The following is a 21028-nucleotide window of genomic DNA, read 5'->3' on the forward strand; positions in this document are numbered from 1 at the left end:
GAAATGAAATAAAGTTGGCCACTGATAACAATGCATCATAAATCAAGTCTTCTCATCGTGAAATGGGATTGATAATGGCACCTACCTCCTGCGGTTGCTATGAGGATTAAAATTCTTAAAACAGTTCTTGACATACAGTAAGTTTTATATTAGTCTTCGTGAAAAGTAGAAAGGAAAAAAAAAGGGGGGATCCCTGGGTGGCTCGGCGGTTTAGTGCCTGCCTTTGGCCCAGGATGTGATTCTGGAGTCCCGGGATCGAGTCCCACATCGGGCTCCCTGCATGGAGCCTGCTTCTCCCTCTGCCTGTGTCTCTGCCTCTCACTCTCTCTGTGTCTCTCATGAATAAATAAATAAAATCTTTAAAAAAAAAAAAGGAGGAAGGAAGGAAGGATTACAGAGAGGTGGGAAAGTATTACGAATAATCCAGTTTTGGATTAAAACATTAGTCCCATGCAAAGAGGCATCAAAGAGTGCAAATGAGGGTGGGCTTAATGAGGAATGATTCTCTAGAGTGGGGAAACTTTGAAAGAATTTTTTTTTTTTAACGTAAAAGTGTTACTAAAATTTAAATACGTCAGTGGGTTGGTTTACTAGTTAATGGGTTAAGGTTCCAGCTTCTATTTTCGGAGTGGAACTTAGTTGCCACGATAATAGGAGGTGACATTTGTTTGATTTTCCTCCCTTGAGTTGTGGAACAATCCTATAAACTCCTCTATAAATAACCAAGTACAGGCGGAAAGATTTCCTGTAACTTACAGCCTAAAGCCAGTAAGCTCTGATGGCAGTCTGAGTGACAGTTGAATCAGCAGGGTGGCAGCCTCCTCCAAGGAGGCTGGACTGGGCAGGAGCATCTTATAATTGTTTCCCTCAGTCCTCAGAGGTAGTGTAGGAAGAGCCAACACACATGAAATGTTCCATGCAGTACCTTAGAGTGCTTGAGTCAATGAATAAAGCTCAGCCCCTGTGGCCAAGGAAAACACTGTCCAGCTGTTAATGGAGAGCACGCAGAGAATATACGATGATAGCTAATCAACCCAACCAAACTCCCAGCTGTGCATGGACAAGAACCGCCCCCCATAACCCTTCATCTAAGCAAAGGGTGGATTTAAAAAATTCAGAAACCTTAGTTAAAAGCATAGTCTTTTGCCAAGCTCTGCTTAAGGTGGGATGGGGAAGGAGGAGATGTGCACTGGGGAGAGGAGTGGAATTGATAATGGGGTTTGGCTTACACGCAGAGATGGATCGACCACAGAATAAATTAGTAGAAGTTTCCAGCTTCTTTGTTGTATTGGCCCCAAAACTACCCTTTATCTTCCACTTAACTTCAGATGCTTTCTCTTCATCGTCCACATGCTACCCGGCTCTCTATGAGGTTGGCTTCAGGAGAAATGAGGGCCGAGGTGGGTGTCTCTTTGCCTACCCATGGGTTATCTCATTACTTACATTTCAACTCTCTATGACAGATCACAAGGGGCTGTCACTTAAAATAAAAGCAAAACCAAAAAACTATCTGAAATGTGTATCCTACAATGAATGAAGTTCCAAGTAGCAAAACACAAAAATGATTTTTCTTTTACCTCTTACCCCATGACAATAGTCTACTCTCTTTTTCTTTTTCCATTTGAATAAACATGCATTAGGAAGACCAAGAAGAACATACAGAATTATCTATTCTCCCATTGTGCAGACTATAAGAATTGACAGTGCTTTCTCAAATCCTTGGATTTCCACATTCACCAGTTCCATCTGATCCAGGAATATTCTCTCTTTTCTCAATCCTTCCAGCAACCTAATTTTGTGGAAAGATCAACTAATCGTTATAAATAGAAACTTGTTATTTTATTTTTTTTAAAAATCACAGTATAGGGACAGGTCTTCCTGTGAATCAAAAATAAAGTAGATCGTGAGTCAGGGATAAAGTAACTTCAATTTCAAGTACAAAACTGAAAGCCCTTGTTTTACTTTTCAGTCAAAGGATTTTTTCCTCCTTTATAGGCTGTGGTCTAAAAAGCATATTGTGGTTTGTACATTTTACTAATTCAACTTGCATTGGATTTTGTATAAGTAAGTTTTACTTTGTCCATAATTGAAAATCAGTTTTTTTTTTAAAGGAAGCAAGCAATGGGAGTGGGTAATCCAGACTGCACTTTTCTATCATTTTCGGGACTCCAGTTGTTGTACAGAGAAATTCAGGAGGGAGGGATGGGATATCTCCAGAGGCTTAGGTTAGCATCATCAAAGCCTCTTCCCTCCCCCTTGCACATTACAGTATCTGCTTTACTAATCAGAGGGAAATTTATCATGTAGGATTTAGGGGAGATATTTATGGCATCTATAAGCACAATGGCTTTGCCTTGTGTGATGTCAGCTATTCTCTTGAGGAGATAAAAGACCACAGCTGGTGAGAGAATAGACCAGGGACCATTTTACAATTTCAAAACAGAAGACCTTGTTGAAGAAGAGGGATTTTAAACAGCATTTGCTTTTATTTTATTCTTTATATGATGAACAGGTGTGGGAGTCAATTCGAGAGGGCCACTTAGATAATTTTGGAAGGAGGGAATGAGGTGAATATTTTTGATGGTTGGAGGATGATTGACATTTCCAAACTTCAAGTCAAGCATGTAGTCCCAGCTCCTTCCACCCATGCACATCCAGGAACCTAGGTCAAGGTGAAACAGGTTTCTGGATGTGAAGGCAAAAATGCTGTTTTAAATTCATTGTGCTAATTGTAGGAAGTGTCTGGGAGGGAGCGGGGTCTCCCACTTCTTGAACTTACAGACTAAGCATCTTAAATTCATGGTCTCCCAGAAGATAGGATGAACTAATGGTAAATCGGTAAATTTACCAAGTGGTAAATTGATTTTGAAAAAAGTTAGGTCCATTTCATTGAATTATAAGAAATATTAAAAATGACTTAGGACCTGTTTACTAGCCCTGTGAAAAGTAAGGACTAATAAATATACTAGAGATTGTTAATGATATTGACATTATTGAATGTTGGTACCGTGTCTTTTTATCCTTGTAACCTCATGGTTCTGTACAGTTTCTTACACATAGAAAACCCTCAATAAATATTTGTCCAATTATTAAATAAAAGGTAGTTACATGAGTGGCTGCAAAACACCTGAACCACAGAAGGGAAAAATAAGAGAAGAGGCTTGCTTTTTGCATAAAGTCTAGATCAGTTAGGTGTTAAAATTTCCAGTTGTTCATTTTTCAGCACAAACTCTTGGGAAAAATCACATAGCATTATTTAAAACAATTCCTCTTAGGGGCCCATTAAGCAGGTTTTTCTGCTGACAGGAGAGACATCTTTTACAGCTGGTCAGTATTTAGTTCCCTGAATTCCTGACTGAAGGAAGAAAATGACGAGGAGGTAAGATATCTGACCTATAGATTGCTCATTCTCTGCATGAGTCAATCTTTGAAGTCCAAAGATAAAAATCATCATTAATCACTAGACTTTCCTATAGTCATGAGGTCAGATATTCCAGCCCCCTTCCAAAATGACCATGCTGACTGGCAATGGGAGAGAGCCACCCAGCCGTGGTTACCTTGATGACACAGAGGTCCTTCCCTCCGGTCCCCGGTATGAATGGACAGGCAGGAAGAAGAGAATTAAAAGTCAGCTAACCAGTGCTGAGTCAATCCAGCCCACAGCATACGAAGACTGAACCTGATTGAGGAGACTGCTGGAAAGGCAGGGCTGTGTTCTTTTGGGGAGCATTTTCATTAGGAGGAGCACTGGCTTTAGTGAATCAAAGAGTCTGCCCAAAGCTTTATTGGACAATGAAAATTCCCAGCATGCTGATCAAAGGTTGATGATTTGGTACATGTGGGAATGCTCTAATATCTCCCCCGTGGCTGACACAGAGGTGCATTTCTAGATGCTAATTTCTTTTCCTGTGAAGCCAGGTGTACAAGAAGAGCTAAGTGGAAAGGGAACATTTTTTTTTCCACTATGAAAGTATGGATTCCATCAATCCACTTCAATTTAAAAAAATTGCTTACTTTGTACCCCTCAGTCCTGAAGAAATAAGGAGGTAGCAACTGAAGCAAGACAAGGAAGAAGGAAGGGAGGGAGGGAAAGAAGGAAGGAAGGGAGGAAGAGAGAGAAAGGAAGGAAGGAAGAGGGAGGGGTGAAGGAAGGAAAGAAGGGAGGGAGGAAGGAAGAAAGTGAAGGGAGAGAGGGAAGGGGGAGGGAGGAAGGAAGAAAGGAAAGAAGGGAGGGAGGAAAGGAAGGAGAGAGGAAGGGAGGCAGGGAGAGAAAGAAAGGAAGTAAGAGAGGGGGAGGAAGGAAGAAAAGAAAGAAGAGGAGGTCAAGGGAGGGAGGAAGGAAGAAAAGGAAGGGAGGGAGGAAGGAAGGAAGGGAGGGAGGGAGGAAGGAAGGGAGGGAGGGAGGAAGGAAGGAAAGAAGGAAGGAGGGAGGAAGGAAGGAAGGGAGGGAGGAAGGAAGGAAGGAAAGAAGGAAGGGAAGGAGGAAGAAGGAAGGGAGAGAAGGTAGAGAGGAAGAAGGGAGGGAGAGGGGAGAGAAGGAGGAGGGAAGGATTTCCGAGTGACTTTTGTGACCTTTGTTTCAAGGACTCATTATCCCTTTGGGTTCTCACAGCAGTTTTGGGCAGTAGGTCTTCACTGGAGTCGTTCAAAGATCCTACAGATGGAGGAAGATGAAACTCAGGGGGCTTGTTGTTTGCCTGGTGAGGTGGACATTGTTTATTTTTGTGTCCAGTGTCTGAATTTCTTTCCATTATTTTGGGAACTGCTCACAGTCTAATTCTTTGTAATGGGGACGGGGAGGTGAATCCCCTTTGCTATCTAGGGGCTCACTTTACCCATTTTCCCAGCCTCCTTGGAAACAAAGCCCAAAGTTCCAATAACCAGAGGTATCTGCTCCAGGCTTTCTCTCAGAAGCTCCTGAACAGGAAGGAGGGGAAGTGCGCTCTTCCTCTGGGGCAGTGACTCCTCTCTCTGTGCCTGTCTCTGACTCTGTCTCTTTTTCTCTCTCAGTGGCTCGAAGAGTCAGGCAGAAAATCAGTGCTTGGTGGTGGCTGCAGGGAACTCCTTACTAACATTTTTCTGAGACTTGATTCTGGCTTGTTCCTAGAAGTTGGATCTTGTGCCTTCATTCTCTGGCCTTTCTAATAATTTTTCTTAGCTATCAAATATCTTTTTCAAAAAAGATTTTTAGAGATGACTTAACATATGTAGAAGTACAGAGAAGAGTATAATAAGCAGCCATATATCAGTTATCTTCTTTAAATGGTTATCAGCCCATGGACAAACTTGCTTCATTTCCACCCCTACTCATGTTCCCCCTCGCCTGGATTATTTCAAGCAAATCTCTTATTTCCTCCAGAGCATTTTAAATCTTTATTTCCAAAGTATTAATATTCTTTTAAAAATTGCTGAAGTATATTATGCCATTTAATAATAGCAGCTTAATATCAAATTCGAATTTCTCCAATTATCCTATATTTTTTAAACATTAAAGAACACCTTCAAATCGGGACCAAAACAATGCCTTCTAATCTGTAAATTCAATCTCCCTCCTGCTCTTTCTTTTTTAAATTTGCAATTGGGGAAGCCAAGTTGTTTGCCTGTAGCATTTCCCACAGTTAAGATTTACTAATTGGATCCTTGTGGTATCATGTATCATGCCCTCTGTCCCATGCATTTTCTGTAAATTGATATCAGTTAGCTCTAGAAGCTCCATCAGATTCATTTTTGTTTATTTGTCAAGTCTACTTTGTAGGTGGCACTGTGAACCTCTATTAAGTCATCTAATATCTGGTTGTCTCTCTTGGTCAGGTCAACAGTGATTGATGAGCATTATTTAGATCCATTATTTCATTAGGAGATGTTGATTTTATAAACTGCTTTTGAAAATTAAATTCTCTTATTGTTTGTTGTGGCTTTTCTCTTTATTATCTTGGCATTTCCAAAATCGTATCATCTGTGGATAGAGATAATTTTACCTCTTTCTCTTCTATTCCAGCATCCTTTTAATAAACTCCTGTTTTAACTCAACCACCTAGAATTGAATTTCCTTGCTTGCAACTGAGAACCTTTTATAATAATCAAAGATCAAAAATCTAGAAAGTGATAAAAACAGATTCCAAAAGAAGGTCTACTTTCCTTAACCCAAGCTTCCTTTTACCTTTCCCTTGATGACATTTATAAAGAAAACCACATGTGACAGAAAGCCAACTTAATTTAAATGAAAGGGTGATATTTTTGGCTCATGTGATGGAAAATCCAGGAGCAAATCTGGCTCAGAGCAAAACCTAGGAGTTCAAATGATAATATTAGGGCTCTATTTTTCTCTTTCTTGGTGCTTATCTTTGCATGTTGGCCTCTTGTTTTTGTATTTCAAATGGCTTTCACCATTGTGAATGGCGATTCAGCTACAATAGCTTTAGTTAACATTTCCTTGCAGTTTCTATCTTGAGGAAAAGACAATGAAGACTAGCTCTTTCAGGAAAGTTTCAGGTGTGACCCTGATTGATGCAGCTTAGGTCACATGCTCTCCCCAAATCCAGTCAATATGCCCTAGAGTGGGGTACTCTCCTATGTATGGATCATACACCCATTTGTGAATCAGGTAATGGAGTAAGCCCCACATGAGCCATCATCAGGCCATGAGCTACAAAAGGAATGCTTCTCTCAATAACAAGGATGCTACACAAACAAGATATGTCCACAATACCAGACCCTGGTATCCCTTCTATCACAGCAGTTCTGTTACCTATTTACTAAGTAGCTGCTGTTATTAGTTTCTAATATTACTAATGTCCACCCTGTTCTAAGCGTTGTCTATCTAACATGGTGTTTAAAAAACATGAACCATGTGTTGCATGTTTCTGTGAAGAGTGCTGTTCACAAAGTTCACAAAGCAGAATATAAATAAATACAACAAAAGAAGGAATATAAGGGAGCATTCTGGGCTGATGAGGATGGGGAAACATCTTGTGGAAGAGGTGGAACTTGAAATTGAGAGATTCATGCAACAAGGAGATGTTGGGGACCCAGACACTGGTTGTAAAAAGAGGAAGGCAGCTCTGGTCCTCAAGAAACTTGTGGTCTAGAGAAGAGATTAATAACAGCTTCATGTTATTTGTGCTCTGATGGAGGTATGTGAAAGGTATAAAGGGGGTATGAAGGAAGCAGAGTCCAATAAGCCTGACGAAGGCCAGAAAAGTACCCACAGGTCAGTCGATGTCTGGTCTAGTCTTGCAGGAAGAAGAGTTGGTCCGGTGAGCCCTTAGGGTGGAGTGAGGCTGGGTGGGACCAAGGTACAGAACAATCCTCAGTTCAGAAATGAGTTTGAAGGTGAAACAGAGTTTGAGGGAATCTGGGAGTGAAGAGAAATAAAGTCAGAGGAAAGTGCAAGATTCACAGCCTTACACATTAGGTAGGCAAAATTACGTGAAAGAAATCTTTTTAAAAAAGATTTTATTTATTTATTTATTTATTTATTTATTTATTTATTTATTTATTTGAGAGAGAAGGGACAAGGAGGGAGGGACAAACAGACAGTTCACTGGGCTTGGAGCCCGGCGTGGGACTCTATCCCAGAACCCTGAGATCATGACCTGATCTAAAGTCAGACACTTAACCAACTGAGCCACCCAGGGCCCGCATGAAAGAAATCTTAATAAGGTTACTGGTGCTTAGCTCTCTCTAAAGAAATAAAAGTTGCCAAATCTAAACTCTAAACAATAAGCACTGACATACTAATGTTCTCTTTGTCATCGTAATTTCATTTATTTTTTTCTTAAAGATTTTATTTATTCATGAGAGAGAGAGAGAGAGAGAGAGCCAGAGACACAGGCAGAGGAAGAAGCAGGCTCCATGCAGGGAGCCCAAAGCAGGACTTGATCCTGGGTCTCCAGGATCACGCCCTGGGCCAAAGGTGGCGCTAAACCGCTGAGCCACCCGGGATACCCTGTAATTTCATTTCTGATGGATATTTAGTACACAGTGGTTCAGGTAACTTCTCTCTTTATTTTCTTCCTATATAGATTATTTAATGATCTGGAAATAACACTTGAGTAAATGCCATCAAATGGGTCCTGGTGATCTTTTGGTGTTATGAGGAATCCTTTTGAGATGTGAACAATTTTATCCTTTAGTTTGTGTGTTTAGGAAGAAGAGAGTTAGATGCAAAGTCAGAGATCTGTTTATAATTGGCATGTGGAACCCCTAGGAAAATTCCCAAGTAGGTCCCGATGATAATCAGGTAAGGCTGTGTAATCACTTTTCCTTCTTGGTTCGGAGCAGATGAGAGTAATAGGTTTCTCTTAGGCCTTTCTTACAAGTTGTTTGTATGTTCAATAGGAGCAATAAACAATATATACAAGTACTTTATACAAGGTCCCAAAGTAATAAAAGATAGTTTTATATACTTCTCTGATGGATGGAGATTATAAATCCCATCCTCTATCATAAAACTCTGCCGCAAAGAAAGATGATGAAAATAGTCAGATACTATACTTCATTTTGGTGCTCGCTTCGGCAGCACATATACTAAAATTGGAACGATACAGAGAAGATTAGCATGGCCCCTGCACAAGGATGACATGCAAATTCATGAAGCGTTCTATATTTTTGAATTAAAAAAATATACTTCATTTTGCTGGAATAAGCATAGGTTTGGGCCACCCTGTGTGTTTGCTCTAGAGGAATAACTATGATAGTCTCACATTTTCAGGTAAGGGCTGGACATAGAGCTGGTGATATTGATGTATTATTTCTCATTATGTTTGATAAGGAATAAAGGGCACATGAATTGATTTGATGGGCCTCTATCTAAGACAACTCCAATCTTTTTTCCTCTTCTCATTGAGATTGAAAGAATCAGATTATCTCCTGGCCCAGGGAGAGCAGCGACTCACAAGCCTTGCAGACCCTAAAAACAATAGAATAAAAGACTTGTACCAATGGAGTAGGGGGAAGTATATATCTTCCCGAATTTCATTTTGGAAGAGGAACCTGACAGCACAAATCAAATTTTCTGGATAAGATTACTCCCCCAGCCATCTGGATGTAGAAATGTAGGGAGAGAGGAGATCACAGTTAGGGAGACCAGGAAGGGGTCTATTTCAGGAGTTCAGGCAAGACACAGTGAGGGCCATAACTGGACTATTGGCTTTGAAAATGAAGATGAGGTGGCAGGTTTGAGAGCCATTTAGGAGGTATGGAGTGGACTGGAGACAGAGAAGGAAGAGGAGGTTCCCAGGTTAATAGGGTTTTAAGTGTGTGGTCATGGGTAAAATTTGGAAAGATGGAGGAAAGAGCTGAGAGCCCCCAAAACTAATAATGTTAGGGACATACATTCCTGCTCTGAGCTCACCTGGCCCTGGGATACTCCTACTTTTACTAACTCTTGGGCTCACAGCCTATCCAAAAGTGCAGTGAGGAGATAGGCCCAGGAGCTTGGAATCTATGGAAACGAGTGGAAGACTATTTCAATTTCTTTCCAGGAAGAAATATTGAGCATTTCAAATGAATGAGAGAAGGAGAATGGAAGTACAGCCAGTGTCATGGATGTCACTAAATGCTCAGCCTCCTCTGCGGACACTGGACGTAGGAAATGGGCTACAAGGGCTCCAGAGATGCTCAAGTGTCCTTGTGGCCTTTTTGGTTAATGCTGTGCATCTAATTTATCATGAAAAGGGTACAGAAGTGTTCACAATCCCAACTAAACTCTGAGGTATTTGGGTGTTTGTTTCTTTGCTTGTTTAAAATATTGATGCATGGAAGCTAGAGAAACTACCATTTAGAGGCTGTAAGCTGTTGTTTTGACTCCCTAAAAATCATTTCATTTTTCAGGGCTACCTGTTCTCTTGTGGAGGGAGAGTCATACAAATGCAAAGATATTAACTCAATGGTCTTTAGAGTAATATAAATTCGCCATTTACCTGAACGAACATGGTTTATTATAAACCAGTAACATCATAGACTTAAGGATGAAGAGCTCAAACATGGACCCTGAGCTTTACATGGTCCAATGATTCAGCTCTGCTCTGGCCATGCCTCTCCCTGTAAAGCAATTAATTTCTAAGCCAAGTGGATGTATCCCCCTGGAGCACAACCCCCTCACACCTTATAGACTGTGCACCAGGCAGGCTAATTTATACATCAGACACAGTAGGTGCAGCGCCTGGGGCCTATAATATTGTTAGCGGCTGCAAAAATGTTTTGGTTTCTTTTAAAATCAGAAACAAAAAAAATGAAAAAATGAACTTTTAAGTTGAAAATATGATCTATATAATATTGACATATTTGTCTCTGTAAATAGTCGTAAGATGCAATTTTTATTTTATTATTTTTTTTTAATGGAGGAAGGATGAACATAAAGGCAAGAGTGGCTAGGGCTTCTTGAAGACATAAAGTGGCCTTGCCTCTATATACCAGGACCCCAGAATTCCATGTCCAAATGGCCCAGCAAGCTTTCAGGGTCTGTGTGGCTCTCTTCACCATCTCTTCTTTTAAGAGAAGACTGTCCCACTGGTATGAGCCCCTCAAAGCACAGCCATGACCACAGGACACTCTTAATATAACCTTGGCTGGGCTTTGGATGTGTGGAGTAGTATGTTCATGTATCAGTGTGTGGGGTTCCCTGTGACATATGGCATTGGGGGTAGGGTTAAAAGGGGCAGATGAGGGCCGTGGTAGTTCTCCTCACAACATTGCATTCTGGTATAGACTGTGTGGACAGTAATACTTGAGCAGAGCTGTGTGACAATAGATGAGATAGTACTTTGAATGAATGTAGGATGTATTGCTGATCATTAAGAAGATAACGTTGTAAACTAAACCCATGAAAGAGATGTAAGTTAAACTAAGGCTAATACGTTTTTGGTAAATTATTTAATGATGAATTTTATCTAACAGCTGCCATTTATTTTCTCTTGAGAAGAAATTATCTTTGTTTAGGAAAATATATTGAAAAACCATTGAAATAGAAAAATCTAACATGCTGTGTGGAGGCAAGAAGATGTCAATCTCCTGGGTCCTTAAAGACATCATTGAGTCACTGGGCCACTCTTGGAATCATCTTGTATCTTAGTTGTTGAACTTTCTTACTATCCAAGATATGTTTGGGGATCCCTGGGTGGCGCAGCAGTTTGGCACCTGCCTTTGGCCCAGGGCGTGATCCTGGAGACCCGGTATCGAATCCCGCATCGGGCTCCCGGTGCATGGAGCCTGCTTCTCCCTCTGCCTGTGTCTCTGTCTCTCTCTCTCTCTCTGTGACTATCATAAATAAATAAACATTTTAAAAAAAAGATATGTTTGGTTGGAATTTTTATTTCTTGCATCAAGAAGGATCATGCCACAGGTCCATGAGCCAACCCCAGGCAGTACTGGGAAGATTCACAGCAATGTGACACCAATCCCAGAGAGGGGGATAAGATTCACTCCCTATCCTCTCTTCTAGCTTCATCCAATAGCAGAACAAGCCCTCATCTCTCCCCATTCCACCATCTCAACAGCCAGGTGACACTCTTGTCCTAGAACAGCAGTAATAAATGTATCTCTCCCTCCATCATTTCCTCTCAAAGGCTCTTCTTTTCCTGCAGGCACCTCCCGGGGTTGTAATGTTATACCTATTTGTTTATTTTGCTTGTTGTCTGCTTCAACCAACTTGACTGTAACTGTCATGATGGCAGTGGCTATGTTTCTTTTGTTCACCTAGGAATATGCAATGTCTATCATGTAGAGCCTGGCGTATAATAGGTGCTCACTAAATATTTCTTGTAGCAAAGAGTGAAAGAAAGAGGGAAGCAACAGTTTCTCCCAAGACAGTGGGACATGGGATCTGGACAAGCTGGGCCATTACTTTAGGCCCAGCCCTCTGAGTTAATGTGTATTCTACTAATGTCTCACAGTTGGTTACAACAGAGTGGATGTCCTGGGAGCACCACTGATAATTTCATGATTGTAGAAAGGGTTCAGTATCTACCACCATCCCCACCCCTTGCAAGGCAAGTCAGCTCTCTTCCAATAGCCTCTTAGACTGCAGCCTTTCTCATCAGTCAACACATCGACCCATCACAGAAACATCTGGGCAAGCCAAGTTAATCCTTAGCTAAACTGGGATAGTGCTGATAAGTCAGCCTTAAGAGTTGAAAAACAGTGCTGCTGAAGGAGGGGACATTTTTTTTTTTTTCAGATAATGTGAGAGGCATAAGCCTCAGCGAGGAGGCTTCAATCATAAGAAGATAATTTCTCATAAAAGCGTTAGCTCAAGCAGTCCAACTGCTGTTCTTGGACCAAAGAAATTCAGGGGAGAGAGCTCCTTGCTTTCTTTCTCATCCACCCAAGTAGAAGTCAATCTGTGCCTTTGAGCGCTTAGGCTCCAAGCCTCAAGTTTATCCTGGGAAGCCCAAGGGTTCCAAAGGCCTTTTATGGGATTCACAGGGATAAACAACATCTTAAATATATGTTCTCAGAGGTCAAACCTCTGCCCCAAATCTGAAGATTGAAGACATTGCCTCTCTAATTCTGCTGGTTCCTCAACTTCACACAAGCTATTACAGAATGTAAAACTTGAATAATCTTTAATCATCTACTGTTCTGTGGTCATTTAGAAAATACAGTAGCATCCCTTTTAATTAGAACAAAATGACAAGAATAAGCCACTTATGGATTTTCTTGATAATGGTCAGACTAAACACACACACACACACACACACACACACACACATTTCTCTGAGTGGTATTTTGCAGTAATTTTTTCTCCCTTCCTTTTCACTGCATTTTAGAATTCTAATAAAGGCATTTCTGGAAATTTTTTAAAACTTTTATTTATTTTTTATTTATTTATTTTTTACTTTTATTTTATTAAAGATCTTATTTATTTATTCATGAGAGACACAGAGAGAGGAAAAGAGAGAGAGAGGCAGAGACACAGGCAGAGGGAGAAGCAGGCTCTATGCAGGGAGCCTGATGTGGGACTCGATCCTGGGCCTCCAGGATCACACCCTGGGCCTAAGGCAGGCGCTAAACCGCTCAGCCACCCAGGGATCCCCTTTGTTTAACTTTTTAATGAATCACCCCCTTTGCGAATCAGTGGGGCTTGGGTGTGAGTAACTGATTTAAAATCAATGTCTCCTCAGTATATTCATTCCTCAAATAGCTGATGAGCACCAAATCAGAGGTCAGTTGTGGATAAGAGAAGCCATTGAACTAATTTCATCAGAAAGCTGTTTAATACAAGAAATTAGGTCCTACAAGGTAGAAGGCTCTGGAAGCCAGAAACCAGGGCCAACACCAGGTAGCTCAAGCCTGGAAACTGAGATGCCGGCTTGCCAGGTGCACTCATGGCTGTGGGGCCCAGCAGGCACATGGCTCTACCTCTTGACATGGTGGTTTTCAAACCTCACTTGGGGGAGACAGTTTGGGAGGCTGTTTCAAGAGTGGATCTTGACTCTAAGAGAATCTGCAAAATAGCTTTTCTGTTGTCAGCTTTCTGGCCCCTGCCATAGAGCATGGTTTTCTATAACAGAGATTTAAGGTAGTTAAGTAAACCAATTTTGTGGTGTCCGATATACATTCCTACCCTGCGGGGGATACAAAATGAATAAGAACCACTTCCTGTCTTTGAGGAGCTTCCAGTCTAGAAAGCAGCCGGGTGGGACACCTGGGTGGCTCAGGGTGTGAGCCTGGAGTCCCAGGATCGAGTCCCACATCGGGCTTCTTGCATGGAGCCTGCTTCTCCCTCTGCCTGTGTCTCTGCCTCTCTCTCTGTGTATCTCTCAGGAATAAATAAATAAAATTAAAAAAAAAAAAAGAAAAAAGAAAGCCGATGGCCACACGAGCAGTGAAGTCTATGCAGCTGCCAGGGCTGTGTTAGAGACAGATATTAACAGGGCCGCTGAGGAGTGATGTTTGCATCTGGGTTTTGATTCTAAATTTGAAAATGCATAAATTAATGTGTTTAACTGTAAAGAGAAGATATTCTATTATTAACATAAGACAGCAAATATATTGATGCCTCCTTTAATTCCCTTAAGACAGCAAATATATTGATGCCTCCTTTAATTCCTGCTGTCCCAGGGAGACCCTCTGACTCCTCGTGAGGTTCCTCTCCTGCCCCATCAGGAGGCATGCAGCACCATCATCTGCACTTACTTAGACCAAGGAGCAGGGCGGGTTACTTGGCAGCCCTTAGTCATCAGGCCACTGGCAGAGAGGACTGGCACACGGAAAGCCTGAGGTTGAGTTTACTGTTAGCCCTTTGAGTCACAGAGCAACCCCCATCACCTCCTCCCGCCCCCAGTCTGAACCCAGAGTCCTGTTCAAAGATGTTTCCCCTTCTCTTTGACTTACCTTCTGAATTCATTTTGGAAGAATGTACCAGGATCCTTTGAATCCTCCAGGAATGTTGAACTCAGTGAAAAGTGATGTGGTTAAGAAAGAAAATAATATGCTGAAAGATGTTCATTGCAAGTGGCTAAGGACATCAAAGAGATTGATGAATCTGCATTTCAAAAAGCTGGCAGGGGGTAACATTTCAGCTTACCTCATATCCACCCTGCTTCTCTACTGGGTGTTCACTGCCAATGATGTCTCTTCCTTCCCATCAGGACAGAATATGAATATAGCTAGCCCCAGGAAAGAGATGTCTGGGAAAGGTATTGTCTTCTTAAATCAAAGCAGCTCAAGGAAATTTGTCTCTTTTATTAACGATAGAACATAGTTGCTAACACTGGGTGAGCATTTACTATGTTTCAGGCACTGTGCCTAAACCCTTTATAGGGATTATTTCATTTACTCCTCAGAGCATTGCTGAGTGAGTTTATTAGTAGCTCTGTTTTTTTCAGGAAAAAATGAGGGGTAGTCAGATAAAGCAAATTGCCCAATTGTAAGTGTTGGAGCAAGGATTTGAGCTATGCGATGCTGACTTTTTAATTAAAAATCATACTAGGTTTGAGGTGAAGGGAAGATATATAACACATACAGTTTAGTGGAATCTATTCTTTTAGGACAAGCAAGAGAGGAGACATGCTTTAATAATATGCTGAAGTTTAGCTTCCATTGACAATTACAGATTGTTAAGAAATTGGTGGATAGAAGTGAATGCCAGGGAAGAAATAGGAATAAGTAGCGTAGGTAGGGCATGGAATGACACATCAGTGGTAGAGCCACAACTGCCACCGTCTTTGAATGTCAAGGTTTGAAGGAACCATGCAGAAGGTCAGGTACTGTGGATGACCTCAGATAAGTGGCTGCTCGGACCCTGCTCCCATATTAGCATCACGGCATGATCCACTTCAGGAGCCAGCTCCATTTTCAAATAATTCTTTTACTAAAAAAAAAAAAAGAAAAAAAAAGAAAAGGAAAAAAAAAGAAAAAAAGAAAGAAAAAGAAAAGAAAAGAAAAAAAGAAAGAAGTTTATTTATTTATTTATTTATTTATTTATTTATTATCCAAAATCTGCCTCCCTGTAGTATCTGTAGCATTTATCTAGCCATTGTTACTGGTTCTGTCCTCTGACATCATGTAAAATAAATCCAATCCCTTTCCACCTGACAACCCTTCCAGGTATTTATCCAAAGAAAATGAAAACACCTATTTGAAGAGATATATGCACCCCTATGGTTATTACAATGTTATTTACAATAGTGGAGACATGGAAGTAACCTAAGTGTCCATTGATGGGTGAATGGATAGTGACGGTGTGGTCTTTATATATAATAGAATATTACTCAGAGATTACAAATAATGAAAATCTTGCCATTTGTGACAATGGGGATGGTTGTAGAGAGCATTATGCTAAGTGAAGTAAGTCAGACACAGAAAGACGAATACCGCATGATTTTCATGTATATGTTAAAAAGAAAACAAACAAAACAAAATGGAGATAGACTCATAGTCACAGGAAACAAATTTGTTCCAGGTCGGGGGAGTGGTTGGGGTGTGGCTAAAATAGGTGAAGGGGATTAAGAAGTACATATTTCCACTTATAAAATAAATAAGTCATCCTTATCAATAAATAAGGATGTAAAGCACAACACCGGGAATATAATCAAGAATATCGTAATGACTTCACATGGTCAGTCTCCTATACAGTAACTAGGGGACCATTTCATAATGTATAAAAATATCAAATCACTATGTGAGGCACCTGACTGGCTCAGTCAGAAGAGCATGTGACCCTTGATCTTGGAGTTGTGAGCTTGAGCCTCATGTTGAGTATAGAGATTATTTAAAAAATATACTTAAAAAAATATCCAATCCCTATGACGTTCACTTGAAACTAGTAGGATATTGTGTGTCAATTATACTTCAATAAAAATAAATAAAAATAAAGTTCTTCCCTCTCTCAGCTCCTCTAACAGCGCTTTGTACAACATAATTTTGGACCATTCATCAGTCATCCAGTCTTTCTCTTTTTAGGCACATTTCAGTTGCAATTTCGGGGAAGAATTTTGTTAGGTAAAGTACATAACATTGAATGAGACATATTTAGGGTCTTTAAGCCTCCATTAGAGACAATTATATAAAATCAACTATTGTCAATAGTCCCCTTAAAAACGTATAGTTAGGCATGGACTATTAGGAGGCTATAGAGTAGAATTATGACCTCCCTTGGTCAGACACCTTTAATGAGATCTAAGTTTATATTAGCATTTTGAGTCATCTTGTGTCAACTCAGGCTCTAAATCTTTTCCACACCAATGGCTGCTAAGCCACAGACCAAAAGATAATCACTATAAAGGCACAGAAGAGGAAAGAATGTGGGCTTTCTAAGCGTTTTCACCCATCTAGCAATTCGTGTTAATATTACCCATTCATTCATCACTCCAGTTACTTGTCCATCCCACAAGCATTTACTGAATACATAAATCCACCCAGTTATGCATAACATCCTTGGGTGGGCTGAATGTGAAAGAAATATGAGACATTACTCCTTGCCTTCAAGAAACCCATAATCTAGCTAGAGAAGGGAAAAAAGTGTACAAAATGAGATGAGTTCTTGACACATCATAATGGAAAAGCATGGCATTGAATCAGAAACCCTGAGTTCTAGGCAGAACTTTGATTTAAGCCAGTCCCATCACTTCTCCAAGCTTAGTTTTGCACATAAATAATGAGACACTTGGATTTTTCAGGTTCTTTCCAGTTCTAAGGATCTATGCTTCTAAGTCAGATGACTATCAGCTTCTTGAGGGTGGGAACCACACTAAGTGAGTTTTCCATTAACTGTATAGCTGTAACCTGCAATATCAATTAATACATACTTATTGAGTTGGCTCATTTTAGTACTACCACTTGGATTCAGTTTGGGGTAGAAAAAGAACCCCAACGCAAGCCCAAAATAAACATGGGAGTTCTTACTCCAACGGTGACTAGTGTGAGGGTCCAAAGATTTGCACACATGGCCTTGAAGCTCAGGTACAGAGATAACATATATGCCCCCACACAGGCCATGATTAAGGGGTGAGATCCAAAGTACACACTAACTATACACACTCTGCCTCCTATTTTTCTGCAGAATTTCTGCCCCCTCTCCCTTTAGGTCTCACACCTTCCAAAAAGCTCATTTTGTTCCTTTTGCTCCCTTACCAAAGTGTTTGGTGGTCTGTCGAGAAAAGCTGGATGGAGAATCTGTAGTGTCCCACTTGAGCAACTCAAGAAATATTAATTGACTTTCTCTCAAAAGTGAGATAGTCCCAATACTAGCAACAGTATCTTCTCACTGAGAAGACAAGTTTTCCTGCTATGGAAGCAAGCGCACACACACACACACACACACACACACACATACACACAATTACCAGGTGTTTGCCCTTCTAGGTTAGTCTTTATGTAGCTATCAGTACCTACAGAAGGAAGGCTACAGAATAATATGCCAGGTGAGGTGAAACAAAAATGGTGCTTGCTGTTTGGAAGTTGAGTTTGAAAAGCTGCTTGTGTGGGGGAAGGCGGAAGGTGATAGGTTTTCTGGAAGACTCTGAGTGTTGAACTGGTGAGTTTTAGTTTGATACAAGAGGGAGCCACTGCAGGACTTTTAGCCATTGCAGGATTATGTCATGTATGGTACTTATTTATCCTCATGTCCAAAATCCTTGCTAGACTGTAAACTCCTGAAGGTGGAAAAACACAGGAAGCAGGAAGACAGGCATAGGGCTGGTCCCCCCAACTCTGGCGGAGTGGTGAAAGGCTGTTTTCCTACATCACTTTTAATGAGGAGACACACTGTTGCTGAAAGAGCCCTTGTAAGTGATAGTTAAAATAGCTACTTGAAATCTACAAAGTCTTGGTTTTGAAAATAACTTAGACTCTGGAAGTTGCTACCCTGGGAAAACTTGATTCCCGCCGGCGTCCATTTGAGAGACCGAGAAATAAAAGCTCATGCAACTTTGGAAACACTTAAGCAAATGGCATTTTGATGAGTTAACTGTAAGTAGATAAGGAACACATGGATTAAATCTTCCACAGAATACCCATTGGCTTAAAGCGTAAAAGTCCAGTATTGTTGACATCATGGAGTTTGGGTTTTGCTGAGCTCCCTATCTTTGGAAAATCAGTTTAAGACTGTCATCAGATGTATGCAGCTGTGGGTTTTTCTCAGATCTGCTTTATGGTTTTATGGCTTTCAGAGTGAAGCCAAAAGTCCTCCAATAGTCATGGCAAGATGAAGATCTGGAAATTTTTGAAAGCATGTTCCCAGGCAGACCCATCATGGGTACAGCTTTTTATTAGCTGGTACCTACCTAAGAGCCAAAGTTACAAGAAAACTAATGGGGAATTTGTGTTTAGAGACTGTCCTGGGTCACAAACTTTGCTGGAATATTGTAAATGGAAAAATTGGCCATTTCTGGTTTTCCTATGAATTTAAACTGCAATTAAAATGGAAAATAAAACTCTCAAAAATTTCTGAGCTCATGCATCTAAGTAATGATTGGAGGGATGTTTTGCAGTTCAGAAAACACAGGATCATGGAAAAAAAAATGAAGCAGATCTTGGTGGTTGATGAGCCTCTCCTCCAACTATCCCTTTCTAGCATCTGCAAAGTTAACAGTGACAACTGGAGGCACTGTCATCGTTTTGCAGGGAGGTCATGAGGAGGGGTAGGGGGAATAAAAGAGAGGCTGGGCAACTTTCAACTTTCATCTTCTTAAATGGCAGAGCAACTTTGGTGAAAACCATGCAATTGACATTTCAGGAATCAACGTTTAGTTTGCATGCACAGGATGGCTGCATATACATCATTCATTCTGCAAAGTGTCTGCATAAAACATTCAAAAGCTCGCACACAAAACATCCTGACATTTCAAGAGAAGTGACCACTGAATTAATATTTATATTATCTCTAGATCCATTCCTTTTTGCCATCTTTCAAATTTGATTGTACCTGACATCTCTAAAGGAAGCAAAAGTTTTCCATTTGGGTTCAACATTTTTATGTTGTAATTGATGGATGCAAAAGCTACAAGAGACCATATACGTATCAGCTTTGGCAACATTGATTTAAAAATGATTTTTATTAATAGGACAAGGAATGTCAAGAAAATTCACAGGACCAAGTCAGAAACCTGAAGGACCTGAGGATGTTTAAGATTTATTTACATAAAGCTAATGATTATTTAAAATATGGTGCATATCGTTCAAATGAGAATAATAAATGGGAAGCAGTAGAGCGAATTGATTGGATTCACAGTTTTGCTCCTTTCTGGACATATCACCTTGAAGATAATTAACTTCTCTAAGACTTGTTTCTTTATGATACCAGGATACAGAGTAGTTCCCGCCTATCCACAATTTTGGTTTCAATTTCCATGATTTTGGTTACCCATGGTCAATCACGCTCTGGAAGCAGATAGTCTTCTTTCTGACATATGTTGGAGGGTCAGTAGTAGCCTAATGCAATGTCACAATGCCCATGTCATTCACCTCTCTTCATTTCATCATGCAGGCATTTTAACCACTTCACATCATCACAGGAAGGTGAGTAGAGCACAGTAAGATATTTTGGGAGAAAGACCATATTCACCTAACTTTTATTACCATATATTGGTATAACTGTCCTATTTGATTATTAGTTACTGTAGTTGATCTATTAATGTGCCTATTTTAAAAACTAGGCTTTATCATAGGCATGTATGAATAGGAACAAACATTTATGTAGAGGGTTTGGTACTATCCAGGATCTCAGGCAACCACTGGGGGTCTCAGAACGTATCTTCCATGGGTAAGGGGAGCTGCTATAAAAGGACCTACCCAATGGAGTTGCTACGGTAATTAAGTGAGATAAAATATGAAAGGGTCCTAGAAAGATGCTTCCCTTAATAAATGTTGGCCCTAACCACTTTTGACATCAACAATCCTGTTGTTGCTGCTTCTGTCAGTGACAGCTGCTACTGAAGAGAATAGGACAAAAGGAAAAAAATCAAGTCACATATTTTTTTTTTCTGACAATGAATCTTCTCATGTGTGAGTAATAACTTTATGAGAGACAGAATGGAAAGCTGATAGCACAAGGAAGATAAAGTGAGAGGAAGAGTTTCTATTATAAAAATACTAACCATATAAACCGCTAGATACCTGAGCCCCTTTTAGTTTTCCTCTTAGGACAAGATCCACCAGGTTGTTTGGTCAGAAGCATTGATGTATGTGGATGGACACCATTACGTTTCATTTTTATGCCTCAGCTTCTCTATAAACAAACCAAAATTGCCTGTGGCCCAAACAAAAGAGCATAAACACTTCACTATGAGACTGGGTGGTCAGCTAAGTGAAGCTCATTTCCCCAGACTGAGTCCTGAAAGCTTCTGGTGAAGTTTCTACTGAATGGATCTTACAACCATACACAATGAGGACACGTTTTTGGTTGTGCTTGAGAATGGTCTGATCAGCAGGGAGAAAAACTCTTCCATGCTGCAAGTGGAGCTACTGAGAACTCTCTCCTGAAGTGGTAAGAATTTTTTTCTTTAATTGTCTCAGAAACTTTCTTTCTTTCCTTCTTTCTTTCTTTCTTTCTTTCTTTCTTTCTTTCTTTCTTTCTTTTTTTCTT

The 21028-nt window shown here is 40.4% G+C and overlaps 1 long non-coding RNA gene and 1 other non-coding gene across 2 annotated transcripts in view; both read left to right on the top strand.

Annotated features, from left to right (window-relative positions):
* Window positions 1–8505: 8505 nt before the first annotated feature.
* Window positions 8506–8612, top strand: LOC129515456 (U6 spliceosomal RNA). Its single transcript, XR_008665590.1, has one exon. It is a non-coding gene; the product is annotated as a U6 spliceosomal RNA (small nuclear RNA).
* Window positions 8613–20792: 12180 nt separating this feature from the next.
* Window positions 20793–21028, top strand: part of LOC129515286 (uncharacterized) — a 42209-nt gene continuing 41973 nt past the window's right edge. Inside the window, exon 1 of the long non-coding RNA XR_008665550.1 lies at window positions 20793–20929. This is a non-coding gene — a long non-coding RNA (uncharacterized LOC129515286). The remainder of the gene's footprint in view (window positions 20930–21028) is intronic.

This window comes from Nyctereutes procyonoides, unplaced genomic scaffold (assembly GCF_905146905.1).
Source record: "Nyctereutes procyonoides isolate TBG_1078 unplaced genomic scaffold, NYPRO_anot_genome, whole genome shotgun sequence".
Classification (NCBI taxonomy): domain Eukaryota; kingdom Metazoa; phylum Chordata; class Mammalia; order Carnivora; family Canidae; genus Nyctereutes; species Nyctereutes procyonoides.